Source organism: Papio anubis, chromosome 3, assembly GCF_008728515.1.
Source record: "Papio anubis isolate 15944 chromosome 3, Panubis1.0, whole genome shotgun sequence".
NCBI lineage: Eukaryota > Metazoa > Chordata > Mammalia > Primates > Cercopithecidae > Papio > Papio anubis.
In genome coordinates this window covers 96,859,054-96,872,218 of record NC_044978.1, presented here as the reverse complement: position 1 = coordinate 96,872,218, position 13,165 = coordinate 96,859,054, and the positions used below count along the sequence as shown (strand labels likewise).

The 13,165-nt window shown below is 41.7% G+C and overlaps 1 long non-coding RNA gene across 1 annotated transcript; it reads left to right on the top strand.

The window, feature by feature from the left end:
* The first annotated feature begins 498 nt into the window (after positions 1 to 498).
* LOC110743294 lies at positions 499 to 11,891 on the top strand. Its single transcript, XR_002522116.2, has 3 exons — positions 499 to 1,201; positions 1,619 to 1,723; positions 11,449 to 11,891. It is a non-coding gene; the product is annotated as an uncharacterized LOC110743294 (long non-coding RNA).
* The last annotated feature ends 1,274 nt before the right edge of the window (positions 11,892 to 13,165 follow it).

Here is a 13,165-nt window from a genome sequence, read left to right as displayed (position 1 = left end):
TTTCTAAAATCAGCTTCTGTCAGAAATTCCTGCCAGCACTTAGTAAAGGTCTAACACCCACATTTCATTAAAAATTAAACATTTATTATTAGGAGCAGAACTCTGATGTGCTTTTGATGATGCTGATGCCATAAGTAAAAGAATCTGAATTTTGGGCCAGGCGCAGTGGCTCATGCCTGTAATCTCAGCACTTTGGGAGGCCAAGGCGAGCAGATTACGAAGTCAAGAGATCAAGACCATCCTGGCCAATATGGTGAAACCCAGCCTCTACTAAAAATACAAAAATTAGCTAGGCATAGTGTCACACACCGGTAGTCCCAGCTACTCAGGAGGCTGAGGCAGGAGAATCGCTTGAACCCTGGAGGTGGAGGTTGCAGTGAGCCAAGATTGCACCACTGCACTCCAGCCTGGTGACAGAGTGAGACTCAGTCTAAAAAAAAAAAAAAAAAAAATAGGAATCTGAGTTTTGGAGAACAGTAGAAGAAATTTTAAAACCTGATATTGCTAATTTTGAACTGAATGACCCAGAGTAAGCTTCAATTTCCTCATGAATAAAAGTGGATATGATAATACCCAACTAGAAAGGTGAAGATGCCAGACACCACGGGCTCCACACAGGGGCCTCTGAGAGGGCATGGTGGCCTTCCCTTCCCTATGGCCTCAGAAAACCTGATAGTCTGGCCTGACAGCTCCCTGAAGGTCGTGACCCTAGGAGAGGGATCTCCCAGGAAGACATTTCTTCCCTACTGAAGGGTTGCAGGAGGGTGGGCCTGAGACAAGAAGGGCAAAGGTCCCGGCAGCACTGAAAGGGGTTAGGGTATGCTGGGAAAACTAGCCACAGGCAGCGGCCCTCGGGGATTCCAGCCCTGGCCAGCCATTTTGCTGGTCATCACTGGTCCACGGGATTTCTGGATTTCATACATGTTAATTATTCTTCTCCTCTTATTCCCTATGTTTCAGCTCTGGGATTCTCTGAAAACAATGTGCTTCTCCATTCCTGTATATTCTACATTCCAGGTTTGGAATTCAGGTCTCCAGTCATTGTTTCTGGTTTCCGTGTTGATGGCTCCTGTGTTCTTTCTTCGATAGCTGGTGCTGTCTCTTGGGCTATGCTGACCTAGGCTGGACTCATTCCCTTGAGCAGGCTCATATTCAGGTTCTCAAAACTGAGCCCAGTTTGCTGTAGGAGCTGTATGAACAGGTGTGCGTGTGTGCGTGTGTGTGTATGCATGCGTGCACATGTGTGTGGCTGTGCACATGTGTGCACACTGGTGTGTGTGTGTTCCCCCGCAGCGTGGCACCTTCAGTCAGCTCTTTCATTCTCTTCATAGCCTCTCTGTTAATACATTCACTCCCAATCCTTTGAAACATTTCATCTTTAAACCCACAAGAATGTTAAGATTCTATCTGGGCTTCAGGAATTATATATTTTAAAAATCACTTAAGTCGCATAACTATTAACCTAGAAACATTAACATTTTTTAATCTTTCAAGTTGTTCTGTGAGCAAATTCAAAGGTATCCTTTTCTTTCTTTGTTTAGTAAGTTAACTAATCATTCAGGCATTGATCTTATTTTTGATGTTAAGAAAACCCACAGTACTCACTTGCACCGTATAGGTTTCTGATGGCTCTCAGAATGACTTGTAATCAGGAGAAAAAAAGTGATGTTTTGCAAGTAAAGAAGGTAATTCTCCAGGAATGGAGTTAAAAGAGAGATTATATGTAAGTATTGCCTAGGAATGTGTTTGATACAGTAATTTCTTAATGTGATGATACAGTGTAAATACATTTTATTTGCAATGTCCTTGAAACAACTTATTGAGGCACTCTGCTATGGAATGAGATACTTCTCTCCTGGTTAAGAGAACCAAGTGCTCTAAAGAGAACTTAACATCTTTTTAAGGCATGTATCTCCAAAAGAAAGGGAAAGAGAAGCTAAACCTTACTAATACATTGAAAACCTAGTGTGCTTAAATGAAATAGTTCAGTATGTTTTATCCAGATGAGGATATGCAATACAAAAATTTGATATGTGGAAAAATTGATATATGGATATATATATTGGAAAAAATTGGATATATGAAATATAGTTGTTGCATTCTAACTTGTTAGGATCCCTTTGATATTTCATGGATATCTAATCTTTTATTTCAGCTATTCAGGTATGTGTAATTTTGTAATAAATTTTATTAACATATTTTATAAATGGAAAAGCACATTTTAATGTTGAAGCAGAGACTCCTTTTGAAAATAACGTTTTTTGGCTGGGCATGGTAGCTCATGCCTATAATCCCAGCACTTTGGGAGGCCAAGGCAGGAGGATCGCTTGAAGCCAGAAGTTTGAGACCAGCCTGGGCAACAAAGTGATACCCTATCTCTACAAAAAAAAAATTAAAAATCAGGTGTGGTGGCACACACCTGCAGTCCCAGCTGCCCAGGAGGCTGAGGTGGGAGGATTGCTTGAGCCCAGGAGTTTGGAGGCTGCCATGAGCTATGATCATACCACTGCACTGCAGCCCTGGGCAACAGAGCCAGACTCCATCTCTAAAATAATAATAATAATTATTATTTTTTCTATAAAAAGCTACACATAAATTTATTCAGAAGAATATAAAAGGCACCCATAATCGCAGTATGATGAGAACTATTATTAACATTTTGGTGTCATCCTTCCAGTTTTTTTATGCATACATTTTTTAAATTAGGAGATCATGACATGTATGCAGTTTTATGTCCTGGTTTCTTGTTATTCTTTTGTTTCTGCTTACCACATGGTGTGAAGGTTTTTCCATGTCATTACATTCTTTTAAAGTGTTGTATCATTAGCTACATAGTTTTCTATTGTATGAATGTATCTGCTATGAATAACTTGGGTTCTTCCTGATTTTTTATTTGTTTGGTTGGTTGTTTGTGTTAACAGTGGTGTACATAGACTTTTGTGCATATCTGTCAGTAGTTCTCTGCAATAAAAGGTATGAACATATCCTTTTTAAAGCTGAGGTCAAATTACCCTCCAGAAAAGCTGCACCAATTAATACTCACTCCAGAAATGCGTAAGAATAGTGGGGAAGTTGAGCACGCAGCTCTGGGTTTAATCTTGGCTCTGCCTCCTCCAGTGATGGTGACCTAGGGCAAATTACAAAAATGCTCTCTTTTTAAAATATTTTTTAAAGTTTTTAAAGGCTAGTCAAGTGAAGCAGTGGGAATGGAGAAGGAACAAAGAGATATCTAACTGGTTGTGATCTATTAGTTGTAAACACCACTGCACTTGGACCAGCCTCATTACAGAAATTTTCTGTGCCTCAGACTCCATCTGAAAAATAGGGTAAATAAAGGCATCTATGCCAGGTGGTGGTTTTGCAGATGGAATGAGATTAAGTGCATAGCCTGTCAATGGCACATTGTAGGTGCTCAATAAAAGATAGCTATCATCAGCATCATCATGACATCATCATCATCATTACCAGGAGAATCTTACAACCTGCTTTTTCTACTTACTGATTTAATGCATTTGACAAATATTTATTGAGGGTCCTCTGTATGTCAGGCTCTGTTCTCTCCACCTGTGGTACATCAGTGAACAAAACAGATGAAGACTCTGGCCCTCATGGAACTCACATTCCAGTCAGGGGAGAGAGAAGACAAACAATAGATTATGAGCATCAAAATCAAGTAATTGAGCTGGCCATGGTGGTTCATGCCTGTGATCCTAGTGCTTTGGGAGGCCAAGGCGGGAGGATCACTCAAGACCAGGAGTTCAAGGTTGCAGTAAGCTATGATGGAGCCACTGCACTCCAGCCTGGGTGACAGAGCAAGAGATCATCTCAAAACACACACACACACACGCACGCACGCACAGTTATGGTGACACCAGCCGGGGTGGAAGTAGTGAAGGTAGCCAAAAGTAGTTAGACACTGGATATGTTTTGAAGGTAGCACCAATGGGATTTTTACAGAGCCAGAATTGGATGTAGGCTGTGAGAAGAACAGGAGTACAGGATTCGCTCCACGGCTTTTGATGAAACCACCTGGGCGGTGGAGTTGCCTTTAACTGAGATGGGGGATCAGGAGTTGAGCTTGTCTATTAGACATCCAAGTGGAGATATTAATAGATGTACTTCTGGAGTGTGGGAGAAAGGGCTGGAATTATGAAATAAATTCAGGAGTCATTGTCATCAGCATGGTGTTTTTAAAGCTACTTCATTCAGGTTGCTGTTACAAAATACCTCACAATATGACTAAACAAGAGAAATTTATTTCTCATGGTTCTGAAAGCTGAGAAGTCCAAGATCAAGGTGCCAGCAGATTCAGGGTCTGGTGAGAACCCATTTTCTTCATGGACATATGTCTTCTCACTGTGTCCTCACATGGCAAAAGGGGCCAGGCAGTATTCCAGGGCCTCTTTTTAAAGGGCACTGATCCCATTAGTGAGAGCTTTGGTCTCATGATGCCCCCACATAATACCATCGAATTGATTATTACTATTTTTTTTTTTTTTTTTTTTTTTTGAGATGGAGTCTCACTCTGTCGCCTAGGCTGTAGTGCAGTGGTGCAATCTTGGCTTACTGCAACCTCTGCCTCCCGGGTTCAAGTGATTCTCCAGCCTCAGACTTCTGAGTAGCTGGGATTACAGGTGCATACCACCACGCCCAGCTAATTTTTGTATTTTTAGTAGAGACGGGGTTTCACCATGTTGGTCAGGCTGGTCTCGAACTACTGACCTCAGGTGATCTGCCCACCTCAGCCTCCCAAAGTGCTGTGATTACAGGCTTGAGCCACTGCGCTCAGCCGATGATTACGTTTTTAACATTTAAATTTGAGGGGGATACAAACATTCAAAATATACGATAAGACTAAATAAAATCTCCAAAAAACTGCAGTTAGATCAAGCAAAGAAAAGTTCCGACGTCTATACTCTCAGATACTCCAGCTAGGTTGTGTGTGCCAGGTGCAGTGGTTCACACCTATAATCTCAGTACTTTGAGAGCCTGAATTAGGAGGGTCACTTGAAGCCAGAAGTTGAAGGCCAGTCTGGGTAACAAAACAACACTCCATCTCTACAAAAAAATAAAAAACTTAGCTGGGAGTGGGTGTGCTCCTGTAGTCCCAGCTATTAGGGAGGCTGAGGCAGGAGGATTGCTTGAGCCTAGGAGTTCAAAGCTGCAGTGAGCTATGATTGCACTACTGCACTCCAGCCTAGGTAACAAAGCGAGGCCTCATCTATAAAAGCAAAATATAAAATAAGGTTGGAGGGGAAGGAAGAAACTGCAAAGGAGACTGAGAAGAAGCAAGCACTATAGGCAGAAAACTAGAAGGGTCTGGTGTCCTGGAAAACAAGTGAAACAGAAAGAAGATCAAGAAGGGAGTGACCCTGGCCGGGCGCGGTGGCTCAAGCCTGTAATCCCACCACTTTGGGAGGCCAAGACGGGCGGATCACGAGGTCAGGAGATCGAGACCATCCTGGCTAACACGGTGAAACCCCGTCTCTACTAAAAATACAAAAACTTAGCCGGGCGCAGTGGTGGGCGCCTGTGGTCCCAGCTACCCGGGAGGCTGAGGCAGGAGAATGGCGTGAACCCAGGAGGCCGAGCTTGCAGTGAGCCGAGATCGTGCCACTCACTCCAGCCTGGGTGACAGAGCGAGACTCTGTCTCAAAAAAAAAAAAAAAAAAAGAAGGGAGTGACCCAAAGTATCAAATGCTACTAAGGGATTAAGTTAAAAGGAGGGCTGAGAACTGTTGGGTGGATCCAGCAGCCTCAGCCAAGGAGGGCAGATTTGATGGAATGGGTAGAACTAAAAGGTGGATAAGAGTGGGTTTAAGAGAAAGTGAGGGGATAAAGCTTAGAGACAGTGAGTACAGACATATCTGGAAAGCGTTTTGCTCTCAAACAAGTACGACAGTAGCTAGCTGGGGAAGTATTCATCAAAGGAAAGTGCAGTGTGTGCCGGTGCCTGCATGCCTGTGCATGCTGAAGAACAGGAGAAACAACAGCGTGTGTGTCTGCAAATGGGAAGGATCCTGTAGAAGGAGAGAAAACGTTCCAATGTAGGAGAGAGAAGAACTGTTGGAACAATATCTTGGGTAGGCAAGAGGGAAAGCGGTCTAGTGCAAAGTGGAAGGATGGGTTTTAGATAGGAACACAGGAAATTCATCCATATGAAGATGTAGCTTCAGATGCTGATAAGTGGACAGAAGTGGTAAAGGCAATCTGTGAACATTCTCTGTATTGCCAGATTTTCTTGTGTACTTACTGAGTGCTCAGCACTAGGATGGCCATTAGGTCATCACAACATCTTTGTTGTGCCTTTGCCTCTCTAGGACAGTAATAACTCAGTACTGTTTGCAGGACTTACTAGATTTCATGTGACAGGGAAATGGTACCCATAGAAGGCTGAAGGGATAGTGGCTTGTCTCAGACCTCCCTGAATATGTGGGCCTTTCCTGAGGTCAAGAATTTGAAGCAGTTACTCTATCATCCATTACTAAGCATAGGTAGAATCTTGTGCTAAAAATAAGTATGCTAAAAGTAGAAAGTCCAGTACTTATCTGAGTTTTGTCAACTAAACTGCCAATGCCTACATCTACATATTTGGAAACATTTGTACCAACACTCAGATATTTAGAAATACCAGAAACCTTGGCATCATTTGGCATTTTTACAACTGGATACCACTTATCTAGATACTTTGGTTTTGTGTGGACACAGCCAGGAAGCAGGAATGATCCATTTGAAATAAAACCTCTGTCCACAAAGATCTATCTCTGTCATCACACAGACATTAAAAGCAAAGAACACAGTAATCACTGAACCATGAGAAATAAAATATGATAATTTTACCTTTATCTTGCCCATGAAAATAAATATTCCCCTGTATTTATAGCTAAACTCTCACCAAATATTTATTTTGTACTTTAATTCTCATTCTAAGTAATTAAGCTATTCTGGTTTCTTCTGTTGAAGTAATTACAAATTTTTCTTTCATCTTCTTTTTCATTTTTGATGAAATCTTAAACTTATTAAAACCTGTCCACAATGTGGCTGCCGTACACTCTTCAGGGTTCTCATGCAGCCTCATGGTGAAGTCAGCTTCATGTTCAATGCCTTTGGATTATGTTACTGCAATTCATTATGAGTTGTTGGATAAGATGCTGCAGCATAACCATTTCATTCAGTTTTTCTAAAACCCTGTGATTCTTTGTAGCCAATTAGGTATTACATTAAGCTTCATCCATGCAAGGTACCATGACAAAGGACAGGAAAATCTTTTATCTATTCTTCTTTATACCCTTAGGAGCACTTTGCGATCTGTCGCCCCATGTTCATATGTACTTATTATGTGGAAAATGCCATTCGACTGAAGGAAAAGCAAAATTTTGGGCAGCAAGTTCCCAAATTTTTGACACTGATTTGTCCCTTTGGTGCAGTAATAACTCAAGGCTATTTAGATGACTTTCTATATATGGTCAGCTTCCATGTAAAAGGAAATGTTGAGAGGCAGCTAGTCAATCTGCCAGCCTTTTATTCCTTACTTCGTAGATCCCTCCAGTTTTCTTTAGATGATGCGAGTTTTGAGAGTTAAAACCAGTAAGGATACTCCTTGCTGTAACTACAACTTTGAATCCCAAAAATGTTGTTTATTACTATTTTTAAAATCACACACATATAAAAAGAAGAAAATTAAAAGTGTAATTGTCAGTATGTATTACTCATATTAGGTAGGGTAACACTAGCTGCTATAACAAATAAACCCCAAATTTCCATGACATAGCACAACAGTCTATTTCTTATTCATGTGACAGTTCAGGTAACAGTTTATTTCTTGCTCATGTAACAGTTCAGGTGGGTAACTAAACTGAACAGTTCAGTTTGGTAACTGAATGGTTGAGTTCAGACAGTGGCTGTTCCTCCACATTGTCATTTAGGAACCTAGACTCCTTCCAAGTTGAGGGTCTAATAGCTTCTGTTTCCTTGGAGTCCTCTGCACCTAGCTAACAAAGGGTGGAGGGGAGCACAAAACAAAGCCCCACCCCGGAAATGATACATCACTTTTGCTCACATTGCACTGGTGAGAATTAGTCATATGTTCTGATCTGAATGCAAAGGAGGCTGGGAAATGTAGTCCCTGATTGGACATCTGTGTCCAAGTGATAACTCTAAACTAGGGAAGAGGGAAACATGAGTTTCAGCCAGCCATCTCTGCCATGCTTGAGTTATGTCAGTACATTAAAAATATATATTCTGTAATCCCTCCTACTGTTAACATTTTGGTATATAGCTAACAAATGGTATCATACTGTACATGTTGTTTTATTAACTGAATATTATTCATACTCAGTATATTGAATCACATATGTCACATATATTTTAATGTACATCATTTGTGTGAACGGTGTGGCTGCAAATAGCAGCTGGGGCATTTCTCCGGTGTGTGTCTTTGCTAGCTATTATCAAAGACAGGGAACAGCATGGACTGGCAGAGTATAATGGCATGAGTCAGGCTTTGGGCTCAAGCAAATCTGGGCTCAAGTCCAAGCCCTTAACATTTGCTAGCTTGTAAAGACAGAGCAGCTCTTTCCTTAACCTATGAAATGAAGATACGAACTTTGGTTCTTTAGTTCTTCTTTTCTGTAAAATGGGGATAGCAGCTTATTTAAATGAAGTTGCTGTGAGGCTAAGTAAAATAATTTATGTAAAGAACTCAAATACTACCAAGATGAATGATACTTTATTTTTTAAATGTTGTAAGTGACTTTTATTTAAAAAAAAACTTACATTGTTGGCATTGTGGCCTAGGTAGACAATATATAAAGTGAATCACAGCTTACATAAAGGTAACCTAGGGACATTTTTTTGGTTTTTGGTTTTTTTAAGGACAGGGTCTCATTATATTACCCAGGCTGGACTTGAACTCCTGGGCTTAAGAGATCCTCCTCACTCAGCCTTCCAAGTATCTTGGACTATAGGCACATCCCACTGTGCCCCACCCTAGAGATCTTGATGCTGATTCAGTAGGTTTCAGATTGGGCCCAGGAATCTGAATTCTTAGCAATTCTTCAGGGTCTGTTGCATATTATCCTAGGGACCAAAACCAGGAAACCCCGTTCTGTAGCTTCTATTTAGACAGCCAAATAGAGGCCAACAGATTGAGAAAAGCAAGACAGCAAATCAAGAGAGATTAATAAAGGACCCCCCAGATTCAAAAGTGAAGAAAGAGATAAAAGGAACATCTAATGCCGTGTCTCAAGAGGTTTGTTAGGTGTGACAAATTCTCATCATGTGCGATCATTCCAAGCATTGAAGAAATTCTGCACTGCTGTGTCCTGCCCACTAAATGTCAGTAGTGACATTTGTCAAACACAATTGTCAAAATGAAAAATATCCCATATTTTTCCAAATATCTTATGGGAATAGAATTACCCATGATTGAGAACCACTCATTTAGCCCCAAGGCTTCACCTTTTCAGATAAGGAAGGTAAGGCCCAGAGAGGTGGAGTGACTTGCTTATGGGCACACAGCCAGTTGGTGGTGGGGCTGGAAGCAGAATCCAAGTATTCAGCTCAAAGTTGAGGGCTTGTTTCCACCATATGGTCATGTCAGCTTAGAATGTTTTTAACTGCAAGTAGTAGAGAATCCAATTCAATATCACTTACCTGGAAATTGATCGATTCACCTCACTGAAGGCCCTGAAGTAGAACCTGCTTCAAAAGTATTAAATCCAGTGCCTGTGACTCCATGTGCTTGTGACTTGACTGACTTTGCTGTCGTCTGTGTCAGCATCATCTTCAAGCTTGTGCTGATGGCTACAGCAGTGTCAGGCCTTGGATCTGAACAGCAATAGCCAAGCAAAGGGAGAAAGGGTTGCTTTCAGAAACTCTCCAAGGAAATGAGAAGTAACTTTCCTAGAAGGTCCAGAAAACTGCTTCTCGAGTCTAAGTAGTCCACCTTGGGTTATGTAGCCATTCATGAACCAAATTCTTGCCAGAAATATGAGATAACACTTAGATCATCCCAAGAGCTGGGATGAGGTGAGTAACATAGTTTGGACACTTGTCCCTGCCCAGATCTCATGTTGAATTGTAATCCCCAATGCAGGAGGTGGGGGGCCTGGTGGGAGGTGTTTGGGTCATGAGGGCAGATCCCTCACGACTTGATGCTGTCTTCACAATAGTGAGTCTCATGAGATCTGGTCTTTAAAAGTGTGTGGTGGCCAGGCGCAGTGGGTCATGCCTGTAATTCCAGCACTTTGGGAGGCCAAAGTGGGCAGGGTTCGAGACCAGCCTGGCAAACATGGTGAAACCCCGTGTCTACTAAAAATACAAAAAATTAGCCAGGCAAGGTAGTGCGTACCTGTAATCCCAGCTACTCAGGATGCTGAGGCAGGAGAATCACTTGAACCCGGGGGCAGAGGTTGCAGTGAACCAAGATTGTGCCATTGCACTCCAGTTTGGGCAACAAGAGCGAAACTCCGTCTCAAAAAAACAACAACAAAAAAATGTGTGGCACCTCCGCCCTCACTCTCTCTTGACCTGTTCTAGCCATGTGTTGTGCCTGCTCCCACTTCACCCTCTGCCATGAGTAAAAGCATCCTGAGGTCTCCCCAGAAGCAGATGCCAGTGCTATGCTACCTATATAGCCTCTGCAGGTTAACCTCTACCTCTTTTCTTGTAAATTATCTAGTCTCAGATATTTCTTTATAGCGATGCAAGTACAGACTAACACAGTTAGCTTTCCCTGCACTGTGTTGACAGGGGTGGGTGAATATCTGAAAAATATCAAGTTTCTATAAGAAGAATGGACCCTCCTGCTGCTGGTTAGGCCCCCATCAGTGTTAACAATAATCATCTTGCCTCATTTGCCACTTACACTCTCCCTCTCTCTTTTTTTTTTTTTTTTTTTTTGAGATGGAGTTTCGCTCTTGTTGCCCAGGTTGGAGTGTAATGGGGCAATCTCAGCTCATCACAACCTCCGCCTCCCAGATGCAAGTGATTCTTCTGCCTCAGCCTCCTGAGTAGCTGGGATTACAGGCATGCACCACCATGCCCGGCTAATTTTTTGTATTTTTAGTAGAGACAGAGTTTCTCCATGTTGGTCATTTATACTCTTAAATAGTTCTCCAGTTATTCAGTCTGCAACTGTGATGCCACATTCTTTGGGGTTTCCAAGGACTAGACAATATGCATAACAAGCAAACAGAAATGAAGTGTGTTTTTTTTGTCATATTAAACAATGTATGGTTGCATACCTGATTATATATATATAATTTAGAGCTAGATTTGGCTGCATATAACAGAAGCCCCAAGAAACAGTGGTTTAAAAGACAAAAATTTATTTTCTTATACATGTAACAAGGCCATAGAAAAATAGGCCCAGCTGAGAGGGTGACTCCACAATGATTAAGGATTCAAAATTCTTCTGCTTTGTTCTTCCACCATCCTCAAAATTAGGCTCCTTACTCTGTGGTCCAAGTTTGCTGCTCAGCTCCAATCATTGTGCCTACATTTCAACCAACAGAAAGATGGGAAGACCTAAAGAAGGGTGGATACTCCTTTGAAAGACATTTCCTGGAAGGACCACATACAACTTCCATGTAGATCCCATTGCTGAAACTTACTCACATGGCTACACCTAGCTGTAAGGGAAGCTAGAAAATGTAATCCTTATTCTGCACCATTGATACAACCTAAACATTGGGAATTTTATTAGTAAGGAAGAAAGGGGAAAAGGATATTAGGGGTAGTTAGGAAACAATGCCACATATACATCAATAAAGAAACAATGAAATACAAGTTCTGAAAATCTCCATGACCACTGAAAAAATATATTTCAAGAATTACTGAACAGCCTGGTGTGGTGGCTCATGCCTGTAATCCTAGCACTTTGGGAGAGTAAGGTGGGAGGATTGCTTGAGCGCAGGAGGTTGAGGCTGCAGTGACCTGTGTTCTTACCATTGCACTCCAGTCTGGGGAATAAAGCAAGACCCTATTTCAATAACAATAACAACAAGAAGATTTTTTCAACAGTACTTGATGCATAGTATTTGGAATTCTTGAGCCTCACTGTAAAGTCTAGCGCAAGTGAGAGATGAAAAGTGCCAACCAAGGAGAAGCCAATCTACGCTTAGCTGCTCAAAAGTGAGCCTGGGGCTCATATTGCTGAATTACACATTAAGCACATTTCAAGAAAAAAGTGAAGAAATCAGGTCATTAAAAGGTAATTATAGTCATTGATTGTATTTTAGAAGAACAGTTAAGAAATCCAGTTCATATCCCACAACAATAATTCCCCATCATCTCAGCAGGGCATTCTTGCTTGCATTCTAACACTGCCTTGGAACCTAGTGGTCCTATTCTAAATCTTGATGCTCCTCCCTTTCTCAGAAGCCTTATTTTCTCTTTTCTCTTTCCTACCTTCTTTTGTACTCTGTCATTCATATCCATTCTCTATCTCTTTCTCTCTTTCTTCTCTCTTTCTCTGTCTCTCTCTTTCTCTCTCTTTCTCTGTTTCTGAGATGGGTCCTACCATGTTGCCCAGGCTGGACTTGAACTCCGGGGCTCAAGGGATCCTCCTGTTTCAGTCTCCTGAGTAGCTAGGTCTTGGCCTGGGCCGAAACTCTGGGCATCATTTCCTCTACTTTGGATCCCAAATTCCCAGAAATCAGCAAGCCAAGACAGGACTTGGAGTTGGGGATGGGGAGAAGTTGACCAGAAAAAAGGCAAGACAAGGACAGAAGAAGGAAACAGGGAATGGGTGGGAACAGTCCCACTTTGTGAAATCCTGTCTGCGACAATCCCTCTTGAGTCATATGGTCATTAGGGACATTTGTCCACACAGAAACCCCCAGTCTTCTCCCAGAGGAGATCGCCATGGACCTCTCTGAATTAGTGAAGATGCTGCACAGAGGCACTCTTCTAGGGCGTGGGTACTTTCTCAACACTGAGATAAGGATCTCTGCCCAGAGAGTAATTATGGGACAGTTAGAGATAATGCTAACCACCTATGAATATCTATCCGCTCTTCAGGAATAAGTCAAGAATAAATTTTTATAACAAATTAATTTTGAAAAATGAAAACAAAGGTAGGAACTTAGTGTATTGGCAACACACACACACACACACACACACACGCACACACTATGAAACAGGTGACCTCTAGTCAAGATGA